Consider the following 22,935-nt stretch of genomic DNA (forward strand, 5'->3'; position numbering starts at 1 on the left):
AAGGTGTGCCTGGAAGGGTGAGGGGGAAAAAAGGTGCCCACTTCTCTCTCCTGCCCTACAGAACTCACCTGACACCACATATATCTGACTCTGTCCAAAGGGGGAATGAGTTGTGAGGGTTGATTAGAGAGGGTTGTTCAGATCATCTGGCAGAGGATCAATATGTAGCAGGCCTAGTCATGGGAGATCAATTGACTAACAGCAAGTGTCAATAATTTCTCTGTCTCATCTGGCCAATGGCTCCTTCTTCTAGCCATTACACATTTACAAAAACTGGCAGAAAACTAATTTTTGTAACAGGGACAGTACAGCTTTTCAGGGGTAGATGGGCACTCTATTCCCTCCATTTCCTGCTTGTGGTAACTTTCACATATACACATGACTGCAACACCAGGACACCTGCAGAGAGGTAGGAGGCCAGTTACTGACAGCTCCTCCCTTCTCTGTCTCAGTCAGTTTTTAGATCCACTCTGTAATGGATGAGAGCGGCTATGTCACGAAGAAAAGAGAGAGCATTAAGTCATCAGCTTCCTACCTCCCCCACCCACAGCAACATATAATGATGAAAAACATTAAAACACACAAAAAACAGATCCATCCAGCAGTTTGGCTGGGGAAACAAACACCAGCGCTGTTTAAAAAAAAAAAAGAAAAAAAAAAAGCACAGTCCCAGTGAAAAGGGAATAGTTGGCATATATAACTCGTATGTGTGTGTGTGTGTCTGCCATTAATTAATACAGCTGAGCAATTCCCGGTCAGACTCCATTTGCCAAACGAACTGCCTGTAGCTAGCAAACTGACAATATAAACTTGTATATACTGTTAGGGTACCCTCTAAGTAGCATGTTGTTTCAGCCATGGTGTTGGTGAAAGAAGTGTAAGGCAAATCTGAGTGTATTATGGTACATGCCGCCTCCTTCCTCCCCTCTGAGCCTTGTCTTCCAGCTCACCAACCCTGTAGCTCTTGTCTACATTCAAGAAATCAGTTGGTGCGATTTACACTGATTGCTTAACTGCTGAGTATGGTCATCCTGCAAACGTTTAAGGATAGTAGTTGCAGTTTTGCTTTGCATCACTTGTGTATTCTGCCTCTGGCAAAGTCAGATAATCCTCTGGAGCTTCTATTGCCACCTCGGCAAACAGTTCCTGGCTGGTAAGGTCGATCTCATTCTCATCTTCCTCCTTCTAGCTCTCTTCTTCACCCAGACAAGGCTCTCCGATGAGCTCTGGTATTATCTACTGCCAGGTTGGATCTTTACTGAGGATTCTGTCCATGTCCTGGTAGAATGGATATATAGTAACAGGCAATGCAGGGGCGGGCAAACTTTTTGGCCTGAGAGCCACATTGGGTTTCCAAAATTGTATGGAGGGCCGGTTAGGGGAGGCTGTGCCTCCCCAAACAATCAGGTTTGGCCCGGCCCCCAACCCCTATCTGACCCCCCCCCCCGCTTCTCACCCACTGATGTCCCCCCTGGGACTCCTACCCCATCCAACCCCCCCGTTCCCTGTCCCCTGATGGCCCCCCCAGGACTCCTGCCCCATCCACCCCGCCCTGACTCCCCATCCCTGACTGCCCCCTGCTGCCCCATCCAACCCCTCCTCTCATTCCTGACTGCACCCCCAGGACCCCAGCCCCCATTCAACCTCCCTATTCCCCACCCCCTGACCACCCTGACCCGTATCCACATCCCCACCCCCTGACCACCCCTCCAAACTCCCCTGCCCTCTATCCAACTCCCCCCGCTCCCTGCCCCCTTACTGTGCTGCCTGAAGCACCGGTGGCTGGTGGCGCCATGCCACTGCGCAGCTCAGAGCACCAGGTCAGGCTGGTCTCTGCAGCTGCGCTGCCCCAGGAGCTCGCAGCCCTGCACCCCAGAGCATTGGGCCGGCGGTGCGGTGAGCTGAGGCTGCGGGGGAGGGGGGAACAGCAGGGGAGGGGCCGGGGGCTAGCCTCCCCGGCCAGGAGCCGGGCAGGAGGGTCACGTGGGCCATAGTTTGCCCACCTCTGTGCTATTGTGACCCTTGGTTGGTTTTTTGCATGTCTCACATCCTTCCCCCGCTTGCAACAGTGTGCAAACAGCTGTTAAGTCAAATATTAATACATGTTGGTGTTGCTTTGGTAGTTGTCAGCTATGCCTTGATATGCTCCTCAGCTTAAAGGCAAAGGTATAGAAATCCACAAAGGAGCAGCCATCTGAACACTGTGGCATTTCAATAGGTTTTGGTTGAAAAGCTTTGCTATGAAAATGACTTGCAACTGCACTCTCTGTAGTGTGCTGCACTACTTGTACAGGTAGGTAGCTTCTGGACAAAGAAGTGGTGAAAGGTGACTGCACAGGACACGTCTGCAGTGACTGTTCTCTGGGATAAGTATTTTGGAGTATCCCAATAGTTTAATAATCCCACAATAAACTGGGCAGCAGTAGGCTAGCTTTGGTACAGGAAAGTAAAGGAAGTCTATAGGGAAGAATGGCAGGCACTCCACTGCTATTAGGCAAGTATTAGGAAACTTTTTTAACCAAAGTTTAAATGTAACTAGATAAACTGTCCCTCGTCATTACCATCAAGCAGCGTCCAGTTTTAAAGATGTGGATGCTTGTATAGCAGAAGCTGCTGCCACGTTCTGGGGCCTTCAGCGGCCTCTGTGGATATGTTGGACATCAAGTTTACTGTGAAGCTGTAGATGAACAGAACTACAGTTATATCAACTCTACTGTACAGCAGTGAAACATGGAGGCTGAGGAAGACTGAAAAGGACCAGACTGACATGCTCAAGTCTCATCACCGTCATCAGCTGCTCCTTATAAGTAGCAGGAAAAGATCAGTAATAATATCCGTAGCTGAACCTGCAAATCATCTCCATCGGCACTGCTGAGGTTTTGGCAGTTTTCTTGATACTAACATACTAGAATGGAAGACCAAAAAATGCTGCTATATGCTTGGTGATTATACGGGTGCCAAAAGCTTTGGTGGCATAAGGTCACCCATGCTGGACACTGATTGAATATCCAGGCAGATCATCTTAAGGACCTAACTAGAGACTGATCTGGGCAGCACTCAATCTTCAAGAAGGTTACTTCCCTTCAAGATTTGTCATGATGATAGTCATGATGAGATAAAGTCTTCAGCTAATACCAGTTCACAGAAACTCAACCTACGAAAGCTCTCTAGCAGGATACTGAGTGGCAACACGCTCAACCAAAGAAAAAAGACAGAAACAGAACAACAGAAGATTTTCAGTGAGCTGAACATACTTTAATAGCATGACACTCACCCAGCAACTACTGAGAACTGATAATCCTGCTCCTTAGCAGGACACTGGTACTTAGTAACTACTTGCATGGGCTATAAGTCAGTACAAAACCTGGCCTAATACACTCTGAAATTAATCTTTTGCTTTCGAGTTCAATATGGCTATTTCTTTTTGGATACTTCTGTACTTGAAGCTTTTCTAATTATGTAATATAAAGGGCCAAATTCTGAGCCTGAAATCTGAAATCAATGGAGTTACTCCAGACTTACACTGGTATAACTGAGGACAGAATTTACTCCTCTAGCTCCTGGACTGTGGGGAAATGTGTCGCTCTTTTTTCCGCTTACACATCACATTATGCTCCTAGGCTTTGCTGAAACAGTATAACTAGCTTTTCTCTACACTTTAAGTAAAATATTTCCTTTGGCCCACATCACAACTTTTGGACATAGAAGACTTCCAGCTTTTTGGTAATTTAGGGATGTTGCAATAACACAATTTTTGAAAGTCAAAACAGGACTGTTTTGTATTTAGTGAAATGTTTGCATTCCTGTGGTTTTTCTTTGGAATGGATTCAGCTCCCTTGTGTACTTTGGAGCCTGCAAAGTCATTAGACACAAGAAGAAGTTTTCCACATTTTTTTCCTCTTTAAATGGTATAAACATTTGAAAAGCAATAAATGCTTTCACTTAGCCTTTATTCTCTTGCTGTATTAATATTTTGCAATGCCAGCTTGATTACTGCCTAGCATAATAATGTTTAAACAGACATAATTAAAATTCATTTTAGATCTCTAGCTTACGTAATTTTAATTTTTTAGGCTTACAAAAGGCCAATCGGAGCAGCACTAAGACAAGCATGGAACTACGCCCATCTGGGCGCAGTTCAGACATCCTTTAGAACAAAAGATTCCCTCCTCCCTCCCCCCGCCCTCCCCCCAAAAATAAAAATAAAAAGAATCCTACTCTGGTAAGACCTAAACAAAGCTACAAGATTTCCTTCAACCACAAACCTGTATTTGGGGAGTGATGAGAGCACTCTCTGTGCTCTCGGCTGTAGCTGCTGCTAGCTATTTTGGAAAAGGAAGGTAACACACTCTACAGGCTGCTTTTGAAAAGCAGCTTCTGATTCTGTGGACTCACTTAACTGCAGGTGCAAATGCTGGTATCTAGATGGCTAGCAACAGAAGTGTACTCAGAAATCAGGCAGTCAGATAATATCATTAAGTATTTCTATTGTGGTAGCACCTAGAGATAATGGGACGGGGACCCTAATGTGCTAAGCACTATATACACATACAATAAAAATAAAGGTTTCGGAGTAACAGCTGTGTTAGTCTGTATTTGCAAAAAGAAAAGGAGTACTTGTGGCACCTTAGAGACTAACCAATTTATTTGAGCATAAGCTTTCGTGAGCTACAGCTCACTTCATCGGATGCATACTGTGGAAAGTGTAGAAGATCTTTTTATATACACATAAAGCATGAAAAAATACCTCCTCCCACCCCACTCTCCTGCTGGTAATAGCTTATCTAAAGTGATCACTCTTCTTACAATGTGTATGTTAATCAAGTTGGGCCATTTCCAGCACAAATCCAGGTTTTCTCACCCCCCCCCCACACACACACACACAAACCCACTCTCCTGCTGGTAATAGCTTATCTAAAGTGACCACTCTCCTTACAATGTGTATGATAATCAAGGTGGGCCATTTCCAGCACAAATCCAGGGCTTAACAAGAAGGTCCAAGGGGGGGGGGTAGGAAAAAACAAGGGGAAATAGAGAAGGAGTACTTGTGGCACCTTAGAGACTAACCAATTTATTTGAGCATAAGCTGTAGCTCACGAAAGCTTATGCTCAAATAAATTGGTTAGTCTCTAAGGTGCCACAAGTACTCCTTTTCTTTTTGCGAATACAGACTAACACAGCTGTTACTCTGAAAGCTGTCATTATGAAAGGGGAAATAGGTTACCTTGCATAATGACTTAGCCACTCCCAGTCTCTATTCAAGCCTAAGTTAATTGTATCCAATTTGCAAATTAATTCCAATTCAGCAGTCTCTCGTTGGAGTCTGGATTTGAAGTTTTTTTGTTGTAATATAGCAACTTTCATGTCTGTAATCGCGTGACCAGAGAGACTGAAGTGTTCTCCAACTGGTTTATGAATGTTATAATTCTTGACATCTGATTTGTGTCCATTTATTCTTTTACATAGAGACTGTCCAGTTTGACCAATGTACATGGCAGAGGGGCATTGCTGGCACATGATGGCATATATCACATTGGTAGATGTGCAGGTGAATGAGCCTCTGATAGTGTGGCTGATGTTATTAGGCCCTGTGATGGTGTCCCCTGAATAGATATGTGGGCACAGTTGGCAACGGGCTTTGTTGCAAGGATAGGTTCCTGGGTTAGTGGTTCTGTTGTGTGGTATGTGGTTGCTGGTGAGTATTTTCTTCAGGTTTGGGGGCTGTCTGTAGGCAAGGACTGGCCTGTCTCCCAAGATTTGTGAGAGTGTTGGGTCATCCTTCAGGATAGGTTGTAGATCCTTAATAATGTGTTGGAGGGGTTTTAGTTGGGGGCTGAAGGTGACGGCTAGTGGCGTTCTCTTATTTTCTTTGTTGGGCCTGTCCTATAGTAGGTGACTTCTGGGAACTCTTCTGGCTCTATCAATCTCTTTCTTCACTTCCGCAGGTGGGTACTGTAGTTGTAAGAATGCTTGATAGAGATCTTGTAGGTGTTTGTCTCTGTCAGAGGGGTTGGAGCAAATGCGGTTGTATCGCAGAGCTTGGCTGTAGACGATGGATCGTGTGGCGTGGTCAGGGTGAAAGCTGGAGGCATGTAGGTAGGAATAGCGGTCACTAGGTTTCCGGTATAGGGTGGTGTTTATGTGACCATCGTTTAATAGCACTGTAGTGTCCAGGAAGTGGATCTCTTGTGTGGACTGGAGCAGGCTGAGGTTGATGGTGGGATGGAAATTGTTGAAATCATGGTGGAATTCCTCAAGGGCTTCTTTTCCATGGGTCCAGATGATGAAGATGTCATCAATATAGCGCAAGTAGAGTAGGGGCGTTAGGGGATGAGAGTTGAGGAAGCGTTGTTCTAAGTCAGCCATAAAAATGTTGGCATACTGTGGGGCCATGCGGGTACCCATAGCAGTGCCGCTGATTTGAAGGTGTACATTGTCCCCAAATGTAAAATAGTTATGGGTAAGGACAAAGTCACAAAGTTCAGCCACCAGGTTAGCCGTGACATTATCGGGGATAGTGTTCTTGACGGCTTGTAGTCCATCTTTGTGTGGAATGTTGGTGTAGAGGGCTTCTACATCCATAGTGGCCAGGATGGTGTTACCAGGAAGATCACCGATGGATTGTAGTTTCCTCAGGAAGTCAGTGGTGTCTCGAAGGTAGCTGGGAGTGCTGGTAGCGTAGGGCCTGAGGAGGGAGTCTACATAGGCAGACAATCCTCACTTTCCACAGTATGCATCCGATGAAGTGAGCTGTAGCTCACGAAAGCTTATGCTCAAATAAAAATACAGTCACTGCCCCAAAGAGTCTAAATCTAAGATATCTATAGATTAGCTTGTTGAGAGTGCAAAATTGGTGGACACACTTAAGATGCTTTTATCTTAGCTGGATGTGTTGTAACATCTTTTCTTAGCCTATTAAATATAAAAACTGGATGTTTCAAATAGCACCTCCAATTACATAAGCAACTGTCACAATGCCTACCTAGTAACCCTCCTCTGATATTTAAAGTGTTCTACTTCCATCCTAGAATGAAGCAAAGAAGCTTTATTTCTATTATATGATCCTGCTGATTGGTAGCTATTATATAAATTGTCCAGAAATGTCATCCCTATACAGATGGAATGTATTTCTAGAACATAAGCCCCTGGACTACTGAATGATATACACATTATGAAAACCTTTCTCCACTGAAGTCAGTGGGTATTTTTCCACCAACTACAATGGAACCAGGATTTTGGCCATTAGCCTCTTAACAGTCCCAAATAAATGAAACACATGGAAGGAGGAACTGTGTTCAGAGTCCTATACTCCATTACTGAGTACACCAGCATATTGTCCATGGCAACGAGGCTAGCACGGGCTCTTATGTCATTCAACAGCAATTCTCTGCCCAGTTCATGTTCTCTCCTTTCATCCAATATATGGCCAGTATGCCTGGGAACCCAATCCAATATAACTTTCACATCCAGAACTCCCGCTGACATCAATGGGAATTTTAGGTGCAAGCAGTGGAGGAATCTGACCCTTGAACTTTACCCATGCAAGTTACAGGATGCATTGTCCCTATCACTATAGACATCACATTTTTATACCTATAATTAAGTGCTAGCTATCATACAAATTAAGAAGAACAAGAATGAACAGATTTATTTTCTCTCTTGTAGTATCACAAAGAAAGGGGACAAATTTTAAGGTCACTGTGAAAAAGGCATCACAGTAATTTTTTAAAAATATTTTTTTTGCCTGTGGACATTCAGGTTCAGTGTCAAAATTTATAAGATTATAAATTATAATAGAATCTGGATTTCAGTATGTGCTCTAATCAATAAAAGCTTTTTTTTTAAACACACTGAAGTGCAATTTTATTCTGGCTCTACAAAATGGCAGTGTAGGGTTCCATATTTATTGTCTGTCTCAAAGACTTATGTATCCAGTGTACTCATTGTACAAGTTAAAAAAAAATTTCTAACTGCCAACCCTGCAATCTCAAAGTCAAATTGGGTTCTTTCATTCTGATGCATTAACACCTGTAATAAAGGTTGGCAGGCTGAATTAGGCCATCATTGACACCTGTGCAACCCTGTGTCTTCAAGTCAGCTATCAGTAACTCTTCTTATACGTAAGCTGCCATCAATAAGTTTGCACAGGTAGAACCAATTCGTCCTGTAATTGGAAGTCAGTAAAAAATTCTGTTGCTATACAAGAAGGAATAGAATCCAGCTAACATGCTCTTAGTTGTGTTTGGTTTTGAGTGTCTACACGAGGACACTCAGGAAACTTAAGGGAAATCAATTAACAGGGTGAAGTCAATGCACATAAGTTACCGTGGGTTAAATCCATGTGTGCATGCTCTCACTCAGGAATAAAGTGGTATTAGTTTGCTGTAACTTAACCTATAAGCCAAGACAGAAGAAAATAATAGCATAAAGTTAAGCCACGTCTACATGGGGATATTACAAAGATGTAATTTGTTTGCTCTAAAATTCAGCGATTTACCTGTAGTGAACAGAAGTGCATCCACAGCACTTATTACAGTGTAATAATAATACATTATTAATAATAGTGTCCACACACTATTGCCTTAGATCAAATTTACTGCTCTTCATTCTGGGCAGATATCTCATGGTGCACTGTTCCATTACTCTGCTCTCTGTTCTATGTTTTTTCACATGATACATCTGATGCATACTGTAAACTCCAGGAATACTAGGACTTGGCGTCAAACTAACAATCCCATGATTCCTCTCCTGCCATTCGTTCATTTTGCTGGTCCCATTTGCCAGCTGGTATCAGGCAGCATGGAGCACCCAGTGCTGAGGACTGTGATTATGGTAATCATTCATATGAAGAGGATGATGCATGTGAATTTTGAGTCAGGTAGGCAATGGGTTTGGCTCTGCGGTTTCATGGGGATGTTGATGTTGTGGCAGTATGGCTACAAGGTAAGGAGAAGCAGGAGGATGAAACTGAGCAGTCACTTTCACAGGGCATGTACCAGGAGCACCTGTACGCAGTGGAGTGCTGCTTTTGTGCTCGGCCAACTAACAGTTACTGATGAGAGAGAGTAATGATGCAGAACTTCAGGATGATAAAAGCAACTTTCCTAAAAATCTATGCAGAGATCATCCCAGATCTGCAACAGCACAAGACTAACATGAGAGTACCCTTCTGTGTGAAGAAACGTGTTGCCATCACCATCTGGAAGCTCACCATGTCTGATTGGTACTGGTCAGTAATTAACCAGTTTGGTGTTGGTAAAGAAACTGTCAGGGCTGTTGTCAGGAGGATCTGCAATGCTATGAGGAGGGTGCTACTGTGCCATTTCATAAAGCTTGGCAATGCACGGGAGGTTATTGATGGCCTGGGGCTCCCAAACCATGTAAGAACTATTGATGGGACACATGCGCCTATTCTATGTCCCCAAACCAGGCCACAGAGACTTTATCATAAGGAAGGGGTATTTCTCCACGGAGCTGCAAGGCATGCTTGATCACTGTGGAAGACGAATCAATTGTAATGTACTGTGGTCTGGAAAGGTCCATGATTCAACTATCGTTAGAAAATCATGCCTGTTTGCTGGAGTGAGCAAGGGAACTTTTCCTCCTCAAAACACTGTGGACATTCATGGAATTAAGGTGCCTCCATTCATTCTTGGAGATGCAACTTACTTTCTGCTTCCTTGGCTTATGAAGCCTTACACCGGACACTTGTACAAGTGGAAGGAGAGATTTAACTTTAGCCTGAGTAACTGCAGAATGTCAGTGGAATGTGCTTCTGGAAAGCTGTGAGGGAGATAGCAGTGCCTGGTGAAAAGGCTGTTATGTGCCCTGACTTCAGCTGACTTTGGATTAGGCCCCCATGTTTGGAATTGCTGTTGAGTTGAATGGGAGTTTTATGCCTAGAGGGCTTCCAGGATTGGGCCATAAGTGACTACAATGAAAGTAAAAATGCCTACACGTGATTCCCCAGGCAGAAGTACAAATACAGTAGAATCACACTTATCGGGCTCTCCATATTAACCAAACAACCAGCACTCACAGGTCCAGAAGCAGGTGATCTCTCCTGTGACCACTAGATGGTGCTGCAGCCTTGCACTCTCATGTTCTCTGGATTATCCACATTTTTGGTTATCTGATCTGGCCCCAGTCCCAATTAGATCAGATAAACGGAGGTCTGCTGTATCTCTGCTGAGATGATCTCTCATTCGTACATCATTACTCAACATCTATTATGTTACCCACACCTAGCCATTTGTTATAGAAAACAAATATAAAATGTAAACCCCTATATATGTTTCATTGGGTCCGAAAGCACTGGAAATGATGTGCTATGACTCATTACCATTTTCCTGGAAATACATGTAGTCTAAACAAGCACATAAGTTTTGATTCCAAAAGGCTTAGCTAATTAGTTTTCCTCCTCTTGAATTTATGTTTACATTTCTTAGCTCCTGTTACAAGTTTCATGTCAGTATTTTTCAGTAAAGGTTGTCAAAAGTACTTATTCCTGTCTTTTCTGAACTCTTTGGCATAATTCTGTGCTTCTGCTTCAAATGGATGGTCCACCAAAGAGTCTGGTTCATCCAGAAGCTCCACGTAGACTTGTCCACACACAGAAGTAATTCACTGACTTAAAGTTCACTTGGTCCAATAAAAGATATTACCTCACCCACCTTGTCTCATTAAATCAGTTGAAGTGAATCTATAGTAAGTGTCTGCACCAGCTCAACTAAATCACTTTAGAACCAATTTAGTTAAACTAGTGTACTTTTCTAGCCTAAACAATGACAAGACTAGGAAGTGGTGAGTTAGATAAGAACTTACTTTGCATGTGGGCAAAATTTATTAGGGCGTTTTGCCTAAGAAGGAACTGCAGCACTATGCCCACAATATATAAAACAATATCATTGCTTTTCTGCTCTTATGATACGTATGATATGTTATGACCAAATCTGACATATGCAACCATCTTGCAGGACAAACTCCTAATACAAAGTAAAAAATCTAATACAATTTACAAAAGATGGTCACAGCTGACACTGTTGATACTGTGGATCAAATTACAATCTGCTGTTTTTACATACTTGGTATAATTAGGCAAAACAAAGATAGATGTATTATTTTCCTATACATCCCTGTACAAACAAAATTAATTGCTGTTTCAGATAACTGGCAAACAACTACAAAGTAGATCCTGTGGATTCCAGAGGGTTAGAACCTGATCTAAACTAGACCTAGTTAGAACCTGATCTAAATTAGACCTAGTCTAAATGGCCAATGAAATCAATGGAAGTATTGCCCTTCAATGACAATTTTCAAAGTGGCTGGTGATTATGGGTGTCTCCGTTTTTGAGTGCTTAACTTGAGACATGCTGCATCTGATTTTCAGAAGTGTTGAACACCCACAACTATATGTTAAATCAATGTGGTCATTATATCTGAAAATCAAAACCAAAATATCTCATGGTGGTCACCCAAAAATTGAGGGACCCAAAATCAGTGTCACTGTTAGAGAAATAGTCTTGAAGATGACTTCCTGAGCCTGAATCTCGTGTGATTACTCATTCATTTTTACAGCAATAATTAATATTCATACATACAAAGCAGAGGTCTAATAATTGGCAGTATAACTACTTCCAGCATTTTGGTTTTAAGGTACTTTTTGGAAGTTATCAGAAAAGAATGACTGTTTCATGACAACAGTACAACACAATGTGTAGTTAAATTTCCATGCTAAAATGTTCAGCATAGAAATTACAAAACAACTTCAAGTAATCATTTCAAATCCATGTTAGCACTTCATCAATATAACTTGCTCAGCTTTACCTTTTTGCTGATATCACCTGACTCTGTTCTTGCTCTTTTCTCTTTGTTTCCTACTTTGTATTCGTTCTCCATCTCTTTTGGTTCAGGAGCATCCCTAGTTTTAAATACTAGAAAAAAATATACACTGTTAAATATCAATAAAAATATAAGCTAAACACTATATAGCCTTAATATTACTACAAAGATACACTTCAGGATCTAGACCATCAGATGTAGCTAGACAGATTTCAAGTTTTCAAATCTGCTTTCTCCCTATGAGGTTGACTGTTAAGTGAAATGAATAATACGTTAATAAAATAAGCTGGGTCTGTTCCTCTGTATCTTTACGGTATATTTTCATTTTGCCTTAAACTTCTTGTCATTTTTATGACATGGTAATTATATTATAACCTCAGTCTCATTTAATTAGAAACAAATGTTCAGGCTGTGATTGCGTATTTGAACAAATTAGCTTGATACTGGAAATGAAATATTGATTATTGCTTGTATTAAAAGAAAATCAGTGAGCAACATATGACTGAGCCAGCGCAGACTGTACATCACATAAACACAGACCACCCCTCCTGCAAAAAAGATCAGAGTAAATAAGGGAGATGGAATTCATGGCCCCCACCTGCACAACAACTTGTATGCTGTAACAAAGCTCCTCTGCACCTACTACTCCCGCCTACAAATTGAACTACTATTACTGTCACGCCACATATTCCATGTGAGTGTAAAGGAAGTCAGAGCTGTGTAGTTACAGATGTAATTGTTCCTTCCCTAGTCCCCTCTCTACCTTCTCACACAGTAAATTTTTAAGGTCAATGCTAAACCCTCTTCCATACAAGAGCTGCAGAAACTCTCTCTACCATCTGCCCTCTTTCCCAGACTTTAAGCTCTGCAGAGGGCCTTTGCACAGGTGAATTTGATACTTGTTGACATAGGTGCTGACTTTTGGTTTTGCCGGTGGGTGCCCCATCCCAGCTCTGCCCCCTTCCCTGAGGCCCTGCCCCCACTCCGCCCCACTCCACCTCTTCCTGCCCCTGCTCTTCCCCCTCCCCTTAGGTCCTCTCCCCTGAGCATCCTGCCCACTGCTCACTCCCTTCTGCCCCCTCCTGCCTTGAAGGTGAGGTGTTTGTGTTGGGGGGGCTCAGCCTCCCCCCAAAACTGGCAATTTTCAGCATATTTATACTCTTCTTTCATATTCTGTTATTGAATGTGTGTCTATCATTGGCATCTTAACAATGTAATCATTATTAAAATAGTAATGAAATATATCATTACATTATCATGAATTCCAGTATATTAAAATCATTACACTCAGCTACAACCTGTCTTCACTAACATCCCTGTTTAAAGACATTACGTTCGCTCTGGGCTTCATACCTGCTTGGGGCCTGTTTGGGAGCTGAGGCCACTGATGGCTATGGGAAGAAGGTGGATGGGAGGGACAAGCACTGGAGAGTCTTTCCCCTCTCCCTGCCCCTTTCTCCTCTCCCTTCCTTTCGCTCTCCCTGCCCCTTTCCCTTTCTCTTGTTTCTTCTCTAAGTCCTTGCTCCCCCTCCTGATGTTTCCCCCTTCTTGCTTCCCACCCATGTCCCTTTTCCCACCTCTCTCTGCTCCCCACCTCCTGGTGACTCTGTCTAGTGCCTGCTTCCACCCACCCACTCAAAGCGGCAGAGGAGGTTCCCCCTCCTTGGGTGGGAAGGTTGCCTAGTGGTTAATGCACAGGCCTTAGGCTCAGGTGTTCTGGGTTTGATTCTCTGCTGCCACAGACTTCCTGCTTAGCCTTGGGAAAGTCACTTCACCTCTGTGTGCCCTAGAGCCCACCTGCCAAATGGGACTAATGCTGACCCTGCCTCCTAGGCTAAATCCATTCATGGCTGTGTGATGATGGGGGAAATGGAGATACCAATGTGGGTACATTTGGGCTGAATTTCTCCACAGCCAGAGAGTGCGAGCCAGCTCCCCAGTGGGGATGGGAGAGAGGGGGGCTCAGTCCAGCTCCGCACAGAGTGGAGTCAGGGCTTCAGCCCTGCAGCTTCTGCCACTAGGGTGGCTGGGGTTCCTGAGCCGGAGACTTCAGCCCCACATGTTCTGCCAGGGTCCGTGGCTTCTCCTCCCCCCACCCAGCGTGGCTCCTGCCGGGATCCGGGGCTTCTCCACCCCCTCCCCAGTGCGGCTCCTGCCGGGGCTTCTCCCTAGCACGGCTCCTGCCAGCAAGGATACAGAAACGTCCCCAGCACTGAGAGCAGGGAGTGAGTGGCTTAGTCTCCAGGGCCAGATTCTGCTGGCACACCTGAGAATCTAGATAATTAAATTGCATTATTTGCTGAATATTATATCACATTGGCCACATGATGATTGTGACATACCACAATCCAGACTAATGAGCCGCTGTGTCACCCTTGCCCTTCAACCTTGGCTGCCTTACAATGCCTTGCTGAAGTAACTCCCACCTGGGCCACTCACAAACAGCCTTCCAGCATGCATGCCACACCAAGTGTCTGTGTGTAACTGCAGCCTGCTAGCCATACTTGGGTTATACTCCAGCTCTCACCAGCCTTGGTTATACTGCAGGGTGACCCTAGCATAGCCCTCATCTCAGATTTTCCTCCCAGAAACGTATGTCTTGTTCTGCTCAGCCCTCTGCTGTACAATAAAACCATTTGAATCCGATATTCCTTTAAGGGAATAATATGCACATAACTTGCTACCCCAGGCACTTCAATTTAAACACACTGGATTAGAAAAAACAATAAGACAAGTTTATTAACTGCAAAGATAGATTTTAAGTGAGTACAAATAATGAGGCATAGAAGTCTGAAATGGTTACAAGAAAAATAAAGATAAGACATTTACTATTCCCAAATTTAACAAACCATATCAGATTCAAGCAAAGTTTCGCACTATATGCTTTCAGCAATCTTACCTTATGGGTCAGGACCCTCTTCTCCCAGAGTTCAACAAATGTTTTCTTTGTCGCTTCAGGTACTGTGAATATGATAGGCAGGGGAGCAAGGGATGAGAGGGGTGGCTTGGATATTTGTCCCTCCCTTTTTATTGTTTCAGTCCTCCTTTTGAAAAACATTTGCAGCTGGGCACTAGGAAACAAAAAGTCTATGGAGAAGGATGTTCCCTGCTGCTTTTTCCTCACCCGTTTAAGCTCCCTTTGTTTAGGTTTATCGATTTCGGTTTGGGCTGGGCTGTGGGGTTTGGAACATGTATTAATAACACTATACAGGGGTATCTTATAACTTCACATACATATTTCACCAAGACATGACCAGTATTGACCAGTAAATTATGAGTTTTCAAATGATACCTCACAAGGCATACTTTGTACAAAAATTATTTCAGTGGCGTGTAAGGTGTGAATACTTACACCTCCAGGACTGACAGCAGGGAGTGAGTTGCACAGGCTTCAGGGCCAGATTTTGCTGGCATACCTGTAAATCTGGATAATTAAATTACATTATTTGCTGCATATTATATCACATTGGCCATGTGATCATATAATGTTGATATCACAACATAGGTGGTTATATAATAATTATATAATGCATTATATTATGATGCAGAGTAGTGTCTGCTCTTGGAATTTTAACTTGGTATGGTTTAACTTTTATGCATGTAAAATCAGAATGTTTCACTGATAGTTTTCTGTGTAAGTTTATTTTTACCAAAAAAGTCAAAATAGTGTTTTTATTAACATTATTTAATAAGCACAGACAATACACACACAATCCAGCCAGTCCTTGCATCAAATGGCTTACAGTTTAAACAAGACAGACACAGAGTGGACAGGATGCGCAGGAAAGATCAGAAAAGAGAATAACTCTTTTTGTTTTTTGAAAATGGTGCATGGTTGTTCATTACTAATTCTAATTGACTCATTTTTTGTGGTAAAAAATAAAAACCACAAGAAAAAAACCAACAAAATTGAAAAGAAAAATAAGAGAATAATACATTTAGTAAAAACTCATTGGTGTATATACCTCCACCCCGATATAACGTGACCTGATATAACACGAATTCAGATATAAAGCGGCAAAGCAGCGCTCCGGGAGGGATCAAAGCAAGTTCGATATAACGCGGTAAGCTTTTTTGGATCCCGAGGACAGCGTTTTGTCGGGGTAGATGTGTATTTGATTGTCTGACCCACAAAAGCTACCAGATATGTTTTTTTAAAACTTTAAAAAAAAATTTAGGCTGAGAACAAGGATGAGAAGAATCAGTCCACAGACAATTGTTTTGGAAAATTATTTTAAGGCACTAAAAATTGGGCTGTAAAATGAAAGTGCCGTTTCAACCATATAACTGTAATAAAATCAGCCAATGCATAAATGCATTCTGGCAAGAATAAATAAAAATTGTAAAGTCTGATATGAACAGTGCAGAATACAGAAAGGTATCCAAGTGAAAAATGAAGGATTATCCTTATTTGTGAGGAATCCAGTCCAGCAAGAGATTGAATTGGGGACATCTGCATCTAAATCAGTAGCACTAAAAGAGAATCTGTAGTTTCTGTCAGCTGTAGTCCTAGCTGAGATCTGTGAAATATACTGTAATACACAAAAAACACTTTCTTCAGATTTCTTGTTTATTTCGAGGTCTTCCATCAAGGTACTAACTAGACCCTGTCTTTCTGAGCTTTAAAAACAATGAGCCAGATTTGTTGAGGTGCTGCATTGGACAGAAAGGAAGGGTCTGATTTTCTAAATGTTATGGAAGAAAAAGAAGCACAGTTTGATGATAATCTAATTGGGCCAAGGGAAGGAGAGGATTAAGAGAGTCTGAGATTTCATCAAGTTTGAAGACCTGCAGTGGTCGTGATGTTAACAGGAAAGGGGGAAGTTCAAAGGTTTTTAGAGAAATTATGTCCATATTTACCTGGAGTTGGCAGCAAGCCAGTATGTGAATGATAGAGACCCTCAGTTATGTGGGAGTGGATGTCAAGAGACAGGACAGGTATGAAAGAGAGATTTGAGATCTGAGCACTGAAATGGTAGTTGAAGCTAAGGAAGTAAGGTTACACAGGGATAAAGTGTAGAGAGAGAGAAGAAAGTCCTAAACTTTCATAAGCAAGGTGTAGCAGGAGGAGAAAGAACTGCCCAAGGGAACACTGAAAATATTGTGTCTACTTAGTTTTTTGGGTCATGGATAGGGCTGTGTGTGTGTCATGGAGTCTTTCAGTGACTTTTGTGACTTCTGCAGCAGCCAGTGTGGCTGACCCCAGGGCTGCCCAAGCAGCTGGCTCCGGAGCTGGCTTCTCAGGTGGCCCCGGGGACAGCCACACCAGCTGCTGTTGGGGCAGCTCTGCAGCTAACCGCTTAGGTGGCCCCGCAGCCAGCCACACCGGCCGCTGCTGGAGTGGCCCTGGGGCCAGCCGCACCGGCCACTGCTCTGGCGGCCCTGGGCAGCTGGCCCCGAGGACCGCCTGAGTAACAGCCAGTGTGGCTGGCCCGGGGACAGTGTGAGCAGTGGCTGGTACGGCTAGCCCCAGGAACCACCTGAGCAGCGGTCCCAGGGGCGGTTGGAGCAGCCACTGCTCAGCAGCCCCCGGCGGCTGGTGCTGCTGGCCTGGGCCCCCGGCAAGCAGCAGCCCCCCCGGTCCCCACCAAGCAACAGTCCTGGGGGTGGCCAGAGCAGCCACTGCTCAGCAGGCCCCAGCAGTTGTCTTGGGGTGGCCCCCTGCAGCTGGTACCGCTGGCTCCACCAACCCAAGCAGTGGCCCCTCAAGTCCCCACCACCACTAGCAGGGCCCCTGCCCCCAAGATTTAGTCAGGGGTATTTATAGTATAAGTCATGGACAGGTCACGGGCCATGAATTTTTGTTTGTTGCCAAGGTTGAAGGGCAAGGGTGACACAGCGGCTCATTAGTCTGGATTGTGGTATGTCACAATCATCATGTGGCCAATGTGATATAATATTCAGCAAATAATGCAATTTAATTATCTAGATTCTCAGGTGTGCCAGCAGAATCTGGCCCTGGAGACTAAGCCACTCACTCCCTGCTCTCAGTGCTGGGGACGTGTCTGTACCCTGCTGACCCAAAGATACTATTTTGGTCCCATGGGGCCAAAACTGGACTGTCACAGAGTTAGTCCAGGATTTGAGAAGTGCAAAAGTGAGCTTTATGCCACCCTTCCATCATCCCACATCCCAACTTGTACTATGTACTGCTCAGCCACAGCTGAAGATCTGGCCCACTATATCCTTTAATTTTGGATGGTAGGAGACTCAGAATGACTATCCATATCAGACTTTGCAATTCCATACAACTTTTACTATGAGAGTTGTTTATTTTCCATTCAAAATTATAGTTTTAGTATCCCCTGATTATTATGCTGACAAATTTCAACCAAATCTAAATTCAGTCTGGATTAAGGAACTCTCATTTAAAGCAGTACCAACATTTTCTTAACAGACACTACACCAGAATTTTCTATCACTTACAGCACAAGTAAAATATCTATTTTAAAATGTATTTCAGTCCAGTGCAGCCACATTTATAACATAGTACTTTCACATCTCTCAGCCTTCTAGCACTAGCTCTATGCCTTATAGATGGTCTGCCTGCCTGCCACGGGGCCTCAGAGCCCGACCAGGAGGGGTGACAGGGCTGGGAGAGGTGACAGGGACAGGCCCCAGCTCTCCACCCTTGGGAAGGGGAGAGGCCCACAGAGAGGCTCTGACTGATGGGCTGGTGCTGCATCCTGGGCCTGTGCCAGCCTGTGCTATCATAACAGAGAGCGCAACACTGCCCCCCACCTCAAGTGTAAGGCCACAGGTACCCCCTCCAGCCCCCCCAAATACCCCTTCAAGCACCCCAAATACCTCCTCCCAGTACACACACTCATCCCTCTAGCACACCCCACTACACCCTCCCGGTACACACACCGCCCTTCAGCACCCCCCAACTGTACACTCCCCCTCCAACTCTCCCTACCTCTCCCCCCCGGCAGTGTCCTCCACTTGGGAAATTGAAACGCAGTAACCTTAGCCAAAAGGAGTATGTGAACTCACCTAACATCAAAGGAGCTTTTCCTGAGTTTTACTTTGGGTGGCAGGAAGGGCATGTGACGTGGGGTATTTATGTGTGAAGGCTGAACAGACAAAAAAAAAAAAACAAGGAAAGACTGAGCTTGAAGGAGAGAGAGCACACATGTGCGCACCTAAAGGAGCTGCTGCAAGCACGGTGGCTGACCCTGGAAGAAACCTGGGGAGAGGTTTTTGGGTCAGGGTCAGGCTGAAAAGTGTTCTTGGTGGTGCTACAAGCAATAAAAGCTGTTTCCTGTTATTTGATTCCTTCTGCATTCAGAGACACAGACTTTGTACATTCTTTATAAATAAACAAAACTGCATCAAAGAAATACCTGACTGTCACCAATTTCTCTTCCCAAGTGAAATAACCTACTAGGCCCCACATTTTTGCCTAGCCACTCAGATCACAAGGGGTAACATTCTATATTGTGGGCTTCCATGGTGGTTCTCTTATTTAAGTCAATGAGACTATTTCTGATAGTAAGGTGAGCAGGATGCTATGCATGAATTCTACATATTGTTTTTAAAAGGTTAAATATTCTGAATAGCTATTTATTGGACCATACCTTTACTGGTGCAGAACTGAGGAAAATTTTATCAACTATAAAAATATAGGGAAAGTATCTGATAATATTTTTTCTATTAAATAAGTCAATTGGGTATTTAAAATGTACTAATATCAAGGAGTAATTGGTTATAGAGAGAACAGCTGCACTGAAACTGGCAGTCATTTTATAGTTACATGCACAATTCAAATAGGGGTAGTACCACTATTACTCAAAATTCATTTAGATGAAACAATAAGATAATTTGTTCTAAAAATTCACTGTCTTATACTCAACACAGTAAAGGATCAATTTAATCTAAACATGAGTAGAGTATATACCACATCATCTGATCCAAAGCAGTGACCTACTTGATTCAAATGCAAAATACCTATTCCTGTTGCAGATGAAATTCACCAAGACAAAATGTTCAACAGAAAGATTACATTTTCAGTGGGGCAGAAAGATATTTACCAGTATCTCATTATGGTTTGATACAAATATCCTGGATTTCAATCAGCATTGAGATACAATGGCAATAATCCAGTAGTAAGACTCTAGCCAAAGCTTTGTTTCCTGCAGCATTATGCAGGGGTTTTTTTTAGCTACAATAAAATCTTGAAAAATTTCCAAGAGGAAAGAAATAACCTTCTAGTCATTTTAATGTCAGATATATGATCCATCTAGTGATGTCTGCCTGATAACTTTGCACTGGCAGGAGAAGGTGACATCATTTACATTTTTTCTAGCATAAATGAAAAGCACTGAATTCCTTGAACTGTAAGTGTCCCATCAATTCTTCTACTCTCACTGCCCCACCTCCTATCATTAACATAGCATACCCACTCTATCTGATGCATTTAATCCTTTTCTAAGAGAAGTAATTTGCCTTCTTAATGGAAATGTATGAAATTTGCTTTAGCAGATTTTCTGAGTTTAAACTAAAGCTCCACTGAACATTTCCATCTTGAAAGAGGTAACCTTTTAGTCATAGGAGACATGACAAATTTCAGTCATTTAAAAGGTTTACTTCTAAGTATTTTTTTTAATTATGAGAAGTAATGTGGTCTTCTGGTTAGACCATGGAACCTGAGTCTTGGATTCTACTTCTGGCTCTATCTCGAGTGGCTCTTTGACCTTGGTCAAATTGTCTAAGACCTCTGTGCCTAAGCTGTTCCATCTATAATACTGGGGCTCATACTTGTCATACTTACCTCACAGGGGTGTTGTAAAGCTTACTCCATTAGTTTACTCTAAACGCTGTGGGCTGGGATCCTTGAATAGAAAGTTATGTAAATGTAAAGTATGATTAATATTAATGAATTTAGCCTGACCTGTAAAATAGTACTATCACCCCCATTTTAAGAAAACTGAAACCTAGAGAGAATAAGGACCCTGATTCTGCTCCCACAGAAATCACTGTCAAAACTCCCTTTGACATCAACGTGAGGAGGATCAGATCCTAACTCACTTGCCCAAAAAAAAGGAAACAGGATATATGTGCTAGATATGGGAAATAATCCAGTTCTTCTGATTTTCTGTTCTGTGTACTAACCACAAGGCTGCCTTCCCTCCCATAAAAGTGAGTTCTAAAAAACATTAAATTTACCAACAAACAAAATATAATAATAATAATTACTGAATTGTATAACTCCGTTTTTGTTACACCCTTACCTTGGATTTTAAAAACATTAATGATTACAAATATATCACAATAACTGACCAAAATCTGCCCTTGTACCTATGCACTGTAGGTTTACATACGTGGCGATTCTTTCCTCATCACTAGGGTGAAGAACAGCTACAGTATGCAATTGTTTCATTTGGAATGGAAATGGAGGAAAATTTCTCCTAAAACTAGAGGGGAGAGCTATTTAAATATTGCACACCTCAATAGCCTAAAAAACCCACAGCTTTAGCTAGATTTTGATCCTACATATACATCTCAAACTCTGTGCTAGATTTTGCTAGTACCAGCATGCACAGCTAACAAAAAGAAAAATTCTCTCAACTTCTGACTACATGGTTAGAACAGTTTTGATTTAATACCCATGGCCCCTGCTCTACATGGGTTCTACATCAGGGGTCTCAAACACGCGGCCCACGGAGTTATTTCCTGCAGCCTGCCAAGCTCCCCCCACCCCCACCCCTACCACTCTGGAGTTACTTCCTGCGGCTGCCAAGCTCCCCTCACTCCCCGTCCCCCCTCTCCAGCGCGGCAAGTCCCCACTCCTCTGCCTACCTCCAGGCACTTTCCAGGAGGGTGAGGGGAGGAGCAGGGAGCCGCGTGCTCAAGGGAGGAGGCGGAGAAGAGGCAGGGTAGGAGCAAGGATTTGGGGAAGTGGTTGGAATAGGGGCAGGGAGGGGTGGAGTTGGGGTGGGGCCTCATGGAAGGGGTGGAGTAGGAGTGCGGCGGGGGGGCTTTTGTATCTTTGTATGAAAAAGTATCAGTGGTGCGGCCCTTGGGCCAACGTACTAGTCCCTCATGTGGCCCTTGTGGTGATTTGAGTTTGAGATCCCTGTTCTACATACTAAAAATTCACACAAACCCCTACAGATAGGCAAGCAAGCATTTAAAAAAAAATAAAAAGTTTGATTCTAGGGAATTCTTTTAAGAGATTCTACTTCCTTGGAATTCATGGATTTTCCTCATCCATTAATATCTGTTGCCCCAGATATACTATTAACTGAAACTCAAACAAAGCTCCCCCATACTTGTTAGATTTCAGGCAATTGAAACAGTGACAACTGTTAATTTGTTTTTTTACCAGAAGAGGGCTCCTTAACTACACCATTCACTCAAAAACCACAATGAAAATTACTGAAAAAATGTGTAAATGATGTCTCTTATGTAAAGCCTATCAATTTTTTATCATGCTGTGTGCTTAGATTACACCCAAAGGACAAAAGCTGTGCTGAAAGTTCATAAGGCCTAGTCTATAGCTAAACTTAGGATGACCTGGCTACATTGCTTGGGGGTGTGAGAGGCACAGTTAAGATGCGATGCCCTTATAAGCCCCGGAGTAGACACCACTAGGTGAACGGAAGAATTCTTCCATCGACTTAGCAACCACCTCTTGGAGGGTTGGATTTACCATTGTGGTGGAAGAGCCCCTTCCATCGCTGTAGCAAGTGTAGCTGCAGCATCACAGCTGTGCCCGGTAAGGCTGGTAGCGTAGAGATACCCTAAAACATGAAGTCTTCATCATGAACAGAATAATGTATAAAGACCACCTCCCACTTTCTGCAAATGCACTCATAAAATATATAATTAAAAACAATAACAGTCAAACAAATTACGTCCCTGAATGGAAAGAGCAATATAAACAACATAATGGGTGTAGGGCTTGAGTTTGGGTTAGAGGCCAGGAATGTATCTGTTTTAATGACTTAAGACAAGGATGCAGCTCTTCACCTACACTTCGGTCACTTTTAACCTCAATTTTACCATAATTTACTGTAAAACCAGTTAATTTGGACTACAGGTGAACCATATCATTACAGAACATGTATATCATTACAAAACAAATGTATT

The 22,935-nt window shown here is 43.1% G+C and overlaps 1 long non-coding RNA gene across 2 annotated transcripts in view; it reads right to left on the reverse strand.

The window, feature by feature from the left end:
• LOC144271935 (uncharacterized) overlaps positions 1-22,935 on the reverse strand; it is a 66,781-nt gene that overhangs the window by 32,044 nt on the left and 11,802 nt on the right. For both annotated transcript variants that reach the window (XR_013347458.1, XR_013347459.1), the window contains exons 3-4: positions 14,741-14,802; positions 11,827-11,933 (exon numbers count right to left, since the gene is read on the reverse strand). This is a non-coding gene — a long non-coding RNA (uncharacterized LOC144271935). The remainder of the gene's footprint in view (positions 1-11,826; positions 11,934-14,740; positions 14,803-22,935) is intronic.

This window comes from Eretmochelys imbricata, chromosome 11 (assembly GCF_965152235.1).
Source record: "Eretmochelys imbricata isolate rEreImb1 chromosome 11, rEreImb1.hap1, whole genome shotgun sequence".
NCBI classification, from domain to species: Eukaryota; Metazoa; Chordata; order Testudines; family Cheloniidae; genus Eretmochelys; species Eretmochelys imbricata.